Below are 11,986 nucleotides of genomic sequence, written 5' to 3'. Positions count from 1 at the left end.
TCTGCGGGATTCCCGCGAAACGCGGCACAGCCGCTCGGCCCGGGCTGCCGCGGCGGTCTCAGTGCTGCCGTCCTGTGGGCAAAGCGCGGTGCTGCACCCGGGCGCCCCAATGCCGTGCCGCAGCGCGCCTCAGTGCTGCCGCCCTGTGGCGAAACTCGGGTACTGCAGCGCACGGCCGGGGGCAGAGGCGCTGTTCGCCCCGCAGGGCTCGCAGCCAGGTATCTGTGTGTCAGTGTCCGTCCCCGTTTGTGTAAAAACGACATCCCTGCCTCGATGGCTCCTTAGAACGTTTAAAGATGTAAATATTTCTACCACTAACATTGTCGATCCGGCTTCTTTCCTCAGTGGATCCGTTTTGCAGTCGGTGACCCACGATTGCTTGGAAACAGCAGAAGCTGTTCGCTCCGGCGGAGCGGATTGAAAGGACCAGCCGCTGGAGGATGCTGAAGACTCCTGGGTCGCTGATGGAAGCAGCTTTGCATAAAGCAAGGGGTACGTGAACCTGGGCATGCAGTGACGACTGCCCAGCAGGTAATGGAAGCTAAACCTTTACCTCCAACGCCCGACAAAAATAACGCCAAGAAATGCCACTGAAAAAAACACAGTCAGGGAGGGTTTTTTTTAAATTTCCTTTAGTTCCCCCCCCTCTCCCCCGCCCTGCTGCGTTTAGTGCAGTGAATGACCCATTGGGAGATGACTGTGGATCTGGCTGTTGAAGGGTGTCTGAAGGAGAAGGAGATGTGTGTAGAGCAGGATTGGTTGTGGGGGTGAGTGTAACTGGTTTGGATGTGGGGTTGTAAATTCTTTTTGGAGGCTTCCTAGTTTCTGCTGTCATCTGTGGGGTGAAGCGTCTTTCTGTGTGCAGGTTTGAAAGGTGCGACGTACGGAGCTCCATCATTTGCCACCAGAACTCCAAATCACAGAGACAACGTTGCTGTGCAGCTGCTAAGGACAGTGTGTGTCTCAGGTAGAGTAACGTCCTTTGTGCTCTGTGTGCGTGTTCCTCCCTTGAAACGAAGGTGCGCTGCCCGGAGTTTCACGTTCCGTGTGGTACCTGCTGGGCTGAGTCTCCTCCCTACGCTCGCCCGTTTTAGCCACGTCTCTGCTCCAGCCCAGTTCGGGAGCAGAGTGGGTCATCACTGACTGCAGGGCGGTTGCACCTTCTTCAAGCTGCTAACACAGGAGGATGACTTTGGCTTTCTGCTCACATCACACATTCAGATACTGGGCAAGCTGCGTATCTCCTTCAAAAAAGAAACACTGTCAAGGGGCTGACAGAGCGTGAGTTTCACAACACAACAAACCAACTCTGCTAGGCTTACATCGTTTTGGTGGTGCATAGCATGTTTCACTTAATCCCGTCATTGCAGGTCTCTTCTAGAGCCTCCATTGTCAAATCTTGCTGGTCATTCACCCAATTTCCTTTCCTAACTGTCTTCCCTTTTTCCTTAGCGTTTTGAGAAGCTTGATCCTGGGGTGTCTGGGGGTTGCCAGCTGACAAAATGACATTGCTGTGGCCTTGCTGAGAACAGGTGTCCCTGTGAGCCACCTCCCGGGAGCAGAGCTGAAGTTGAAAGGCGGCCTGAAAGCCCCGGTGAGAGTTTTCGTTAAAGAAACCGGAGATGATGGGGTTGACGCTGCTATTGAAAAAGGCCAGCCGGTGAGCAAAGGGATAGATATAAATGTGAAAGAACTGCAACTGGACATCTGAAAGGTTGACATAGTCAGAAAGCATCATCAGAGTCCACAAGGGAAGCCAGGAGAGGGTGAAAAGCAAAACCACAATAATGAGCATTTTGATTACTCTTTGTTTCTTCTTTGACGTGCTGTGCCATCGCTCCTGGCTGTGCTTTCCCACCGTGGGCATCGCAGTGTTGAAGAGAGCAATGCTTATCCTGGCGTACATGATAACAGTGAGCGGCAGGGGAGCCAGATAGATGTTCGCAAAGAGAACTGTTGTGTAGATCTTTCTCATTCCTGGGTCAGGCCAGTCCTCTCGGCACCAGTATACGGGGCGGGTTTCGTTGCCGTAGCCGAGGATCACCCTGAAATGTTTCTCTTCTTGTACGTGCAGCATGACGGCAGAAGGACGCGTGATTGCGATGGCCAGAATCCAAGTGACGGCTATGATGATGACTGCAGTTGAAACGGTCAGCTTCTGCTCGAACGGATGAACGATGCAGCGAAACCTGCAGCAAAGATATCCGGCGACATACGTAGAGAAGCTGATTAAGGAACGCTCACTCAAACAGGCAAGCATACGTTCACTTCTTCAATTGCATGCTTTTTAAACAGATTAAACATGATACTCCAGTTGTTGGAAGCTGTGCTGTTGCTGGAAAAGTTACCATCGTGCATTGCAAAGGGCCTCAGAAGGGAAACACTGATCAGGAAACTGGAAATAAGTTAGCAGATGCCAGTGTAAAACCAGCCACCGAAAAGACAGAGACCGATACAAAAGCCACATCTCTGATCCCAGGTGGCTGTCTCCTCCAGCCAACATCAGGAAACCGCAACAAAGAGGATAAGAAATTAATAGGAGATTTATAGCCGAATTAGAATTAGGGTCCAAAGAAGCTGTCACTGGTGATGGGAGAGCAGTGGTACCTCGCAGCGCAAGGAGCTGATGCGCTCTATTACGATTAGGTGAAAAGGTAAGAGTGAATTTATAAACTGTTTGCGAAGGAGTGACCCAGCAATGTGAAATGTGTCTAGAAAACCATCATCTTAATACTGTATACAGGGTATAAATAAGAACAATTGGACGAGGGAAATGTCCCAGGACAACACTGGCAAATAGGGTTCTCCAAGCTGCCTAGAAAAGAGGGGTATGGCTATTGGGTGGCACTCACAGCAGCTCCCTTCTCAGGTTGGCCAGGAGCATTCCCGTGCCGGGGGGCGGCTGCCGGCCTGTGGGCCGGGGGCTGCGGCTGTTTGGGGCGCTGCCCCCGCTTTGTTTTCCTAGGGGAGCCCCCCCCCGCTTTTTGGGGGTTGTGGTACGTGCACGTGTAAATGACACAATGAAAGTAAATGACACAATGAGCTGCCTGTCGGGGCCGTTTCCCTCGTGTGGCGTGACGGTGTCGCTTGTGGCGCCCCAGCGTGAGCAGGGGCCGGCGATGCGGGTGGGGGATGCGGGGGTCAAAAGGGAGTCCCCCTGAAAAGAGGGGGTCACAGTCCAAACGTGCCTGAAAATTCCCGGGGGAGGAGAACACGTGTTCGACCTGTAAACACGAGTGTGGGAATTGCAAACAGAGAAATCTGTCCTTGGTATTTATATATTGCAGGATGGCATTCACGTGTATATCAAATGCTTTTATATCAACCCCCTTTTCTACTCTATTATATAAAGGATTTTTAGAATGTAAAAAATTCCTGTTGATGGTTTTAAAAATACCAATATCTTGTCTATATGTAAATTAAAAAATGAAGGACTCGAAAATGAGAAAAAATTATATAGAAAGCAATTTAAAATAGAGAAAAGTGTGAGTAGGTAGAGCTACCTGTAATGACTGTGTGTTACATAATCTAAACGGATATTAAATATCATCTCTATGTATTCACTCATACCCGTGTACGTATTTTTTTAATAAGTGCAAATAGATATCTCCGTCTAAACCTGTGTAATTGTAAATATGTCAAAATCTGTAGATCTGGAAAGATCCTGAAGCAATGCGGGGCCGTGGGCCCGACGTCCGCTTCCTGCGGCAGGCGAGAGAGCGAGCCCCTCTCTCCGGGTGGCGAAGGCTCCCTCTGCGCGGCGTGCGGCGGGCCGGGGGCCAACGTGCGCGGCAGGGTCCGTGCGCGTATCCTGGAGCGGGACGGCTGCCTGGCGAGCGAGCCAGCGAGGCTCCATGTCCCCGAAGCCTCGTCTCGTGGAGCCCTGACACCCCACCGTGTTCTCCTAGGCTGAGGACGGCCGAGCGCCCCGAGTTACCGGAGAGGAAGGGAGGAGAGAAGGAGACGGGAGCGTCTGAGCTGTTAGAAGCCTCCTGGCAGCCACCGAAAGCGAGAGCCGCTGTGAGTCCCTGGCCCTCGGGGCCTCGTCCCCGGCTTGTGTGTCCTAGTGCCTCCCTGCCCCTCCGTCTCCTTTTTCCCCACGCTTTCTCTGGCCCGTTCTTTTCCCTGCCATTAGTTTCCTCTCTGTGTCTGTATGTGCTGCTCTGTCTCTTTCCTTCCTCCCTCCCTTCGCCGTCTCTCTCTCTGTGCCTTTGACGTGCTCGGCGTTGCCGGCTTTCTTCATTCCGTACGGCACTGTTCCCGTCCTCGTTCACGTTCTGAGCCTTTGTGCTGCCCCCCGCCCCGTTTTTTTTCTCTCTTTTTATTTTCTTTTTTCCTGTCCTCCGTCTCTCCGCAGGGCTCCTCATTCCTCTCTTTCTTCCTCCAAGCCCCTGTGTTCCCCGCGGTCTCTCGCTCTGCCATCGTTTTTGCCTGTTGCCCTCTCTCTTGCTTCCCGTTGATAGGAGGAACAAAAATCTTTTAGAAAGCCCTTGGCATAAGGCAGCAAGACCAGGCCTAACGGAACAGAAACCTAACAGAGAAACACTAGCTCTGTAGGGACTGGAGGTGGGGCAAAGCGAGATGTCCTTGGCTCGCAGGCTGGGAAAACGGGACGTTCCACTAAATGGAGAAGGAGCTACTTGAGTAGCAGCACAAAATGACAGCGGGCGTGCTCAAGAAATGAGGTCGAGGAGCCGACACCGGGGCAGGGGGCACCGGGGACCCCTGGAGACCCGTGATGGACACTGGCATACCAGAGATGGACTGCCAGCGAAGGGTGGGGTTATGGAAAGAACTTCTGTTTAATGCACTAACTAAGCGGTAGAAGCAAATGAATATGCAATAGGTGTATGTAAAGAATACCAAGAAGCGTGAATCACACGTACGCTCAAATACAGGGGCCATCCTCTGAGCGTGCAGTGCGCTGTATTGAAATTGCCCGCCGTTCAACACTTTCAGAACAGCGTTAGAGAGTCTTTTTTGCCGACTTTTTGGTATCTCTCCGCGTCCCGTGGTTCCTCGCCATGTCCCCGTGTCCCGCTCCCTGGCCGTGGTCGCGTTCCTCTCTGTCCCGTTGACCGTGCCGGGTTTTTTTCCTCCGTCTCCGCGCCGCTGCCGCCGCGCCGATTTGTTGCTTTCTGTGCCCTGTTCCTGGTGCTCTTCCGGCCTCTTTTCCTCTGTCCCCCCCGCTGCTTTGATCTCTGCCTTGTTTTTTCAGAGCCCTGTCCCTTTTTTCTCTTCTCGCTTTTGAAGAGAAGCTGCCAAGTTAACGTATACTGCGATGAAGTTATAGAAGGTGTACCCGTCATTAACCAGTTGACATGAGGTAAATGCTTTCTGACCGCCTGCACGATGAGGGGATATTTTTCACCTTTTAGATCCTTCTGCACGACAAGAGGGAGATGGAAGATTAAGTAACACGTTGTTTAGAAGCTGAGAGCTTAGTTTATATTTGACTAATAATTAACAGATGTATTGTCAGCGAGAAACTAAACAATTATAACTAACATCGTCAAATGAAATAAAGAACGTGGCTTAGCAGTGCTGCTGACTCTGCCGTCCCGTTTCTTTCCCCGTTTCAGGCGGTGAGCCAGCCGGAGGACCCGCTCTGTCCGGCCGCAGGGCCCGTGGAGCCGAGGACTCTCTTGGCGCACCCCGGGGATGTCTCTGGAGAGACTCCTCGTCTCGGTCGGATCGCCGCGGGGACGGACGAGGACCTCTGGTGAGAAGTCTTTCTTCTCTGAAATTTGGGACCGGTCACGTGCTCGCGAACTGTCCGTAAGTCGTGGTACGGAATTTCGGCAGGATAGCGTGGACGGGGTTGCGAGCACCTTAGAGGTATACAGTAGTTGCTGTGGAGTTGTTTGTGCGGCCAGCTTTTGGTGTTGGTTGTTCCCGTGCTCCGTTGTGGTGCAAAGCTGGCTCTGTATGTAGCTGTGAAGAGTACCGTAGTTCGGTTTAATTCTTGGATGTGCCTTGGTTCTGACTATGCACTTGAACACCGAAAACTACAGCAGGAGCTGCTGTGGCTTTAACTTGCGAGGAGTGTGAGCGTTGTGGAGCCATCTGTGTTGCAGAGTGTCCTAATTGCGGTGCTGAGTGTTAGAGAGATTTGAGCTGGGTACCGGAATTGTTTTGTTTTGGAGGCGGTGGGATAAACTTGGAGTACAACTTGTGAGGGCGGTGTGTCGTGGGTAGGTTTGAGTATTATCTGTGGAGTACTGCTGTAGGTGTTAATAGTTATTTGCTCGTATTTGTTACAAGATGAGCCGTGTCGTTCCATGTGACGCGTAATGGGAGGACGGCGTAGTAGCGGTATTCTGAAAAAGAGCCCGTTAGGGTGTATTTTAGCTCACAGGAAAGAGATTGAGGAACCACCTGGTGATAATGTGAATAGAGCAACCTTGATGAAATCTTGTGAGCAGAGGCCATAGTATAAATTGGACAAGGAAGGAAAGGCTGTGCGCAAAGCGCGGTGCTGCACCCGGGCGCCCCAATGCCGTGCCGCAGCGCGCCTCAGTGCTGCCGCCCTGTGGCGAAACTCGGGTACTGCAGCGCACGGCCGGGGGCAGAGGCGCTGTTCGCCCCGCAGGGCTCGCAGCCAGGTATCTGTGTGTCAGTGCCCGTCCCCATTTGTGTAAAAACGACATCCCTCCCTCGGTGGCTCCTTAGAACGTTTAAAGATGTAAATATTGCTACCACTAACATTGTCGATCCGGCTTCTTTCCTCAGTGTAAAGCAAAGGAGCGCGGTTTGTTGTTTCCTTTTAAAGGCGGCTGTTGGAAGCCGCGCGGGCAAAGGGCGTGGGGGTCCCGGCAGGGTGGTGAGAAGGCGAGTGAGGATGCAGAGCGGGCCAATCAGATCGCTCGTGAGGGCTGGAGGGGCGGAGCGCTGATAGGCGGGGAGAATGGCAATTGATGTGCGCAGGCAGCCAATCAGATTGCCAGAGGGGCGGGCGTTGAGGCCTCAGTACTGCGCATGCGCAAATTGCGCAGTCCTCAGTCAGGTCTGACCCTGTGGCGGGCACCTGGGCGCGGAGCGCGGGAAGGAGCATCCAATAGGAGGACGGCGCGCTGGGGTGAAAAGCAGCCAATCAGAGCGCACCGACTCAATCCTGTTTGAACAGCTGCCTCCCTGGCATGCGCGTCCGTGGTGTCTCGGGGCGGGCACCGGGAGTTAACGGGGAAACGGGGTTCGAGGCGAGGGAGGGGAGGCTGAGGAGCGCTCATTTTGGCCTCTCCTTCCCCTTGCCCTGCCTCTCCGTCCCTTTTGCCTCTCTCTCCCTCTCTCTGTGTCACCTTGTCTTGCTCCCTGTCCCTATCTTTCTCTGACAAGCTGACCTGCTCCTTGCCCTCCTTTTGTATGGAATCACAGGCTCATTCTGCTTGGAGAAGACGTGCAATTTTCTAATGACTTGACGGTTTAGAGAAACGGCCTGGAAGAGATCATTCCTTTGTCTTTTTTTGGTGTGTGTTTTTTGTGTTTTGTTTTTTTTTTTTTCCCCACGTGGGGAAAAAAAAAAAAAAAAAAAAAGAGGCAAATTCAGTGCCTCTGCGGAGAAGCTGGCGACCAGTTTTAGTTAAGAACGCACACCCCGTTGGCGAACGGGTCCCGCGGCAGTTCCACGTGTTGCAGGTAAAAGAAGGAAGTTTGATCTGCCATAGAGGAACAGCCGCCTCTTTCCCTCCTTAGGGTCGAGCGTTGCCCTTGTCTTTGTTCACATGAATTTATGGGCACGCTGGAAATAGCCTTTAAGATTTATATGTAGAGTTTAATCTAAGTGGTAAGTGGCATGGGCATAGTTAATTTTTGAACACCTTGCTGCCAGTTGAAATGTAAGGGATGAAATGTGATGGGAAGTAATAAGTAAATTTGGGTTTGACTTCTAGGGTGTTTTTTTCCCCATTAGTGGAAATCAATGGCACCGTTGTCCTGTGGCTCAATCTCCGTTCTGTTCCGTGGAGTCTTCAATTTAGGATGTTCAGGTAAGAAAGTTTGTCCTTCCAAAGAATGACCAGCCATTGGTAGGACAGAGAGAGGCTTTTAAGTGCATGATCAGAATTTAAGCCAAATTCCACTTGACGTTGCTGCTGTTGGTTTTGGCTTTCACTGGTTTCCCCACAGCTCCCTAGTGTGTTTGGGAGCTCGGAGTGGGCATTTTTTTCCCCCAGGGAGAGGCTATGCTTAAGAATGAATTTGTTTCCTTAGAGGAGTGAGAGTCCGTTTGTGTAACACAAAGAAAAACCCCAGCCTAGTGGAGTTGTGAGTGTGTGTCTGTGAGATGGCTGCTTTACTTTGATGAGTTCACACCTGTGCAATTGTAATGCCAAAGAGCAATGCAAGATAGGAGGGTTTTTTCCGCTGTGGGGGGGGATGCATAAAACCAGAGCTAAGGTGCGGTTGCAGGCTTGGTGGTGTGGCGAGTGGGGCGCCGCTTCGGTGGGAGCTCGGGGTGAGGCCCAGCGGGTTCTGTGTCCTGTACGCGTGGCTTTCGTGCCGCGGCCCTCTGTGTGCGTTTTTGTTTTGTTGTGTTTGTTTTTTGTGTTTTTTTCTGCGGGATTCCCGCGAAACGCGGCACAGCCGCTCGGCCCGGGCTGCCGCGGCGGTCTCAGTGCTGCCGTCCTGTGGGCAAAGCGCGGTGCTGCACCCGGGCGCCCCAATGCCGTGCCGCAGCGCGCCTCAGTGCTGCCGCCCTGTGGCGAAACTCGGGTACTGCGGCGCACGGCCGGGGGCAGAGGCGCTGTTCGCCCCGCAGGGCTCGCAGCCAGGTATCTGTGTGTCAGTGTCCGTCCCCGTTTGTGTAAAAACGACATCCCTGCCTCGATGGCTCCTTAGAACGTTTAAAGATGTAAATATTTCTACCACTAACATTGTCGATCCGACTTCTTTCCTCAGTGGATCCGTTTTGCAGTCGGTGACCCACGATTGCTTGGAAACAGCAGAAGCTGTTCGCTCCGGCGGAGCGGATTGAAAGGACCAGCCGCTGGAGGATGCTGAAGACTCCTGGGTCGCTGATGGAAGCAGCTTTGCATAAAGCAAGGGGTACGTGAACCTGGGCATGCAGTGACGACTGCCCAGCAGGTAATGGAAGCTAAACCTTTACCTCCAACGCCCGACAAAAATAACGCCAAGAAATGCCACTGAAAAAAACACAGTCAGGGAGGGTTTTTTTTAAATTTCCTTTAGTTCCCCCCCCCTCTCCCCCGCCCTGCTGCGTTTAGTGCAGCGAATGACCCATTGGGAGATGACTGTGGATCTGGCTGTTGAAGGGTGTCTGAAGGAGAAGGAGATGTGTGTAGAGCAGGATTGGTTGTGGGGGTGAGTGTAACTGGTTTGGATGTGGGGTTGTAAATTCTTTTTGGAGGCTTCCTAGTTTCTGGTGTCATCTGTGGGGTGAAGCGTCTTTCTGTGTGCAGGTTTGAAAGGTGCGACGTACGGAGCTCCATCATTTGCCACCAGAACTCCAAATCACAGAGACAACGTTGCTGTGCAGCTGCTAAGGACAGTGTGTGTCTCAGGTAGAGTAACGTCCTTTGTGCTCTGTGTGCGTGTTCCTCCCTTGAAACGAAGGTGCGCTGCCCGGAGTTTCACGTTCCGTGTGGTACCTGCTGGGCTGAGTCTCCTCCCTACGCTCGCCCGTTTTAGCCACGTCTCTGCTCCAGCCCAGTTCGGGAGCAGAGTGGGTCATCACTGACTGCAGGGCGGTTGCACCTTCTTCAAGCTGCTAACACAGGAGGATGACTTTGGCTTTCTGCTCACATCACACATTCAGATACTGGGCAAGCTGTGTATCTCCTTCAAAAAAGAAACACTGTCAAGGGGCTGACAGAGCGTGAGTTTCACAACACAACAAACCAACTCTGCTAGGCTTACATCGTTTTGGTGGTGCATAGCATGTTTCACTTAATCCCGTCATTGCAGGTCTCTTCTAGAGCCTCCATTGTCAAATCTTGCTGGTCATTCACCCAATTTCCTTTCCTAACTGTCTTCCCTTTTTCCTTAGCGTTTTGAGAAGCTTGATCCTGGGGTGTCTGGGGGTTGCCAGCTGACAAAATGACATTGCTGTGGCCTTGCTGAGAACAGGTGTCCCTGTGAGCCACCTCCCGGGAGCAGAGCTGAAGTTGAAAGGCGGCCTGAAAGCCCCGGTGAGAGTTTTCGTTAAAGAAACCGGAGATGATGGGGTTGACGCTGCTATTGAAAAAGGCCAGCCGGTGAGCAAAGGGATAGATATAAATGTGAAAGAACTGCAACTGGACATCTGAAAGGTTGACATAGTCAGAAAGCATCATCAGAGTCCACAAGGGAAGCCAGGAGAGGGTGAAAAGCAAAACCACAATAATGAGCATTTTGATTACTCTTTGTTTCTTCTTTGACGTGCTGTGCCATCGCTCCTGGCTGTGCTTTCCCACCGTGGGCATCGCAGTGTTGAAGAGAGCAATGCTTATCCTGGCGTACATGATAACAGTGAGCGACAGGGGAGCCAGATAGATGTTTGCAAAGAGAACTGTTGTGTAGATCTTTCTCATTCCTGGGTCAGGCCAGTCCTCTCGGCACCAGTATACGGGGCGGGTTTCGTTGCCGTAGCCGAGGATCACCCTGAAATGTTTCTCTTCTTGTACGTGCAGCATGACGGCAGAAGGACGCGTGATTGCGATGGCCAGAATCCAAGTGACGGCTATGATGATGACTGCAGTTGAAACGGTCAGCTTCTGCTCGAACGGATGAACGATGCAGCGAAACCTGCAGCAAAGATATCCGGCGACATACGTAGAGAAGCTGATTAAGGAACGCTCACTCAAACAGGCAAGCATACGTTCACTTCTTCAATTGCATGCTTTTTAAACAGATGAAACATGATACTCCAGTTGTTGGAAGCTGTGCTGTTGCTGGAAAAGTTACCATCGTGCGTTGCAAAGGGCCTCAGAAGGGAAACACTGATCAGGAAACTGGAAATAAGTTAGCAGATGCCAGTGTGAAACCAGCCACCGAAAGGACAGAGACCGATACAAAAGCCACACCTCTGATCCCAGGTGGCTGTCTCCTCCAGCCAACATCAGGAAACCGCAACAAAGAGGATAAGAAATTAATAGGAGATTTATAGCCGAATTAGAATTAGGGTCCAAAGAAGCTGTCACTGGTGACGGGAGAGCAGTGGTACCTCGCAGCGCAAGGAGCTGATGCGCTCTATTAAGATTAGGTGAAAAGGTAAGAGTGAATTTATAAACTGTTTGCGAAGGAGTGACCCAGCAATGTGAAATGTGTCTAGAAAACCATCATCTTAATACTGTATACAGGGTATAAATCAGAACAATTGGACGAGGGAAATGTCCCAGGACAACACTGGCAAATAGGGTTCTCCAAGCTGCCTAGAAAAGAGGGGTATGGCTATTGGGTGGCACTCACAGCAGCTCCCTTCTCAGGTTGGCCAGGAGCATTCCCGTGCCGGGGGGCGGCTGCCGGCCTGTGGGCCGGGGGCTGCGGCTGTTTGGGGCGCTGCCCCCGCTTTGTTTTCCTAGGGGAGCCCCCCCCCGCTTTTTGGGGGTTGTGGTACGTGCACGTGTAAATGACACAATGAGAGTAAATGACACAATGAGCTGCCTGTCGGGGCCGTTTCCCTCGTGTCGCGTGACGGTGTCGCTTGTGGCGCCCCAGCGTGAGCAGGGGCCGGCGATGCGGGTGGGGGATGCGGGGGTCAAAAGGGAGTCCCCCTGAAAAGAGGGGGTTACAGTCCAAACGTGCCTGAAAATTCCCGGGGGAGGAGAACACGTGTTCGACCTGTAAACACGAGTGTGGGAATTGCAAACAGAGAAATCTGTCCTTGGTATTTATATATTGCAGGATGGCATTCACGTGTATATCAAATGCTTTTATATCAACCCCCTTTTCTACTCTATTATATAAAGGATTTTTAGAATGTAAAAAATTCCTGTTGATGGTTTTAAAAATAGCAATATCTTGTCTATATGTAAATTAAAAAATGAAGGAC

General features: G+C 51.9%; 1 long non-coding RNA gene across 5 annotated transcripts; it reads left to right on the top strand.

Moving 5' to 3' along the window:
* Positions 1-352: 352 nt before the first annotated feature.
* LOC136098893 (uncharacterized) lies at positions 353-11,648 on the top strand. Of its 5 annotated transcripts, XR_011737318.1 has the most exons (12): positions 353-492; positions 866-967; positions 1,095-1,281; positions 1,453-1,960; positions 2,075-2,252; positions 3,909-4,020; positions 5,219-5,326; positions 5,583-5,722; positions 7,910-7,985; positions 8,896-9,042; positions 9,417-9,518; positions 10,004-11,648. It is a non-coding gene; the product is annotated as an uncharacterized lncRNA (long non-coding RNA). The 5 variants fall into 5 exon arrangements; XR_011737319.1 differs by lacking the exon at positions 1,095-1,281; XR_011737316.1 differs by lacking the exons at positions 353-492; positions 866-967; positions 1,095-1,281 and having other exon boundaries at positions 1,290-1,960; positions 10,004-11,646.
* The last annotated feature ends 338 nt before the right edge of the window (positions 11,649-11,986 follow it).

This window comes from Patagioenas fasciata, chromosome 2, assembly GCF_037038585.1.
Source record: "Patagioenas fasciata isolate bPatFas1 chromosome 2, bPatFas1.hap1, whole genome shotgun sequence".
Taxonomy (NCBI): Eukaryota; Metazoa; Chordata; class Aves; order Columbiformes; family Columbidae; genus Patagioenas; species Patagioenas fasciata.
This window is presented reverse-complemented; position numbering and strand designations above follow the sequence as displayed.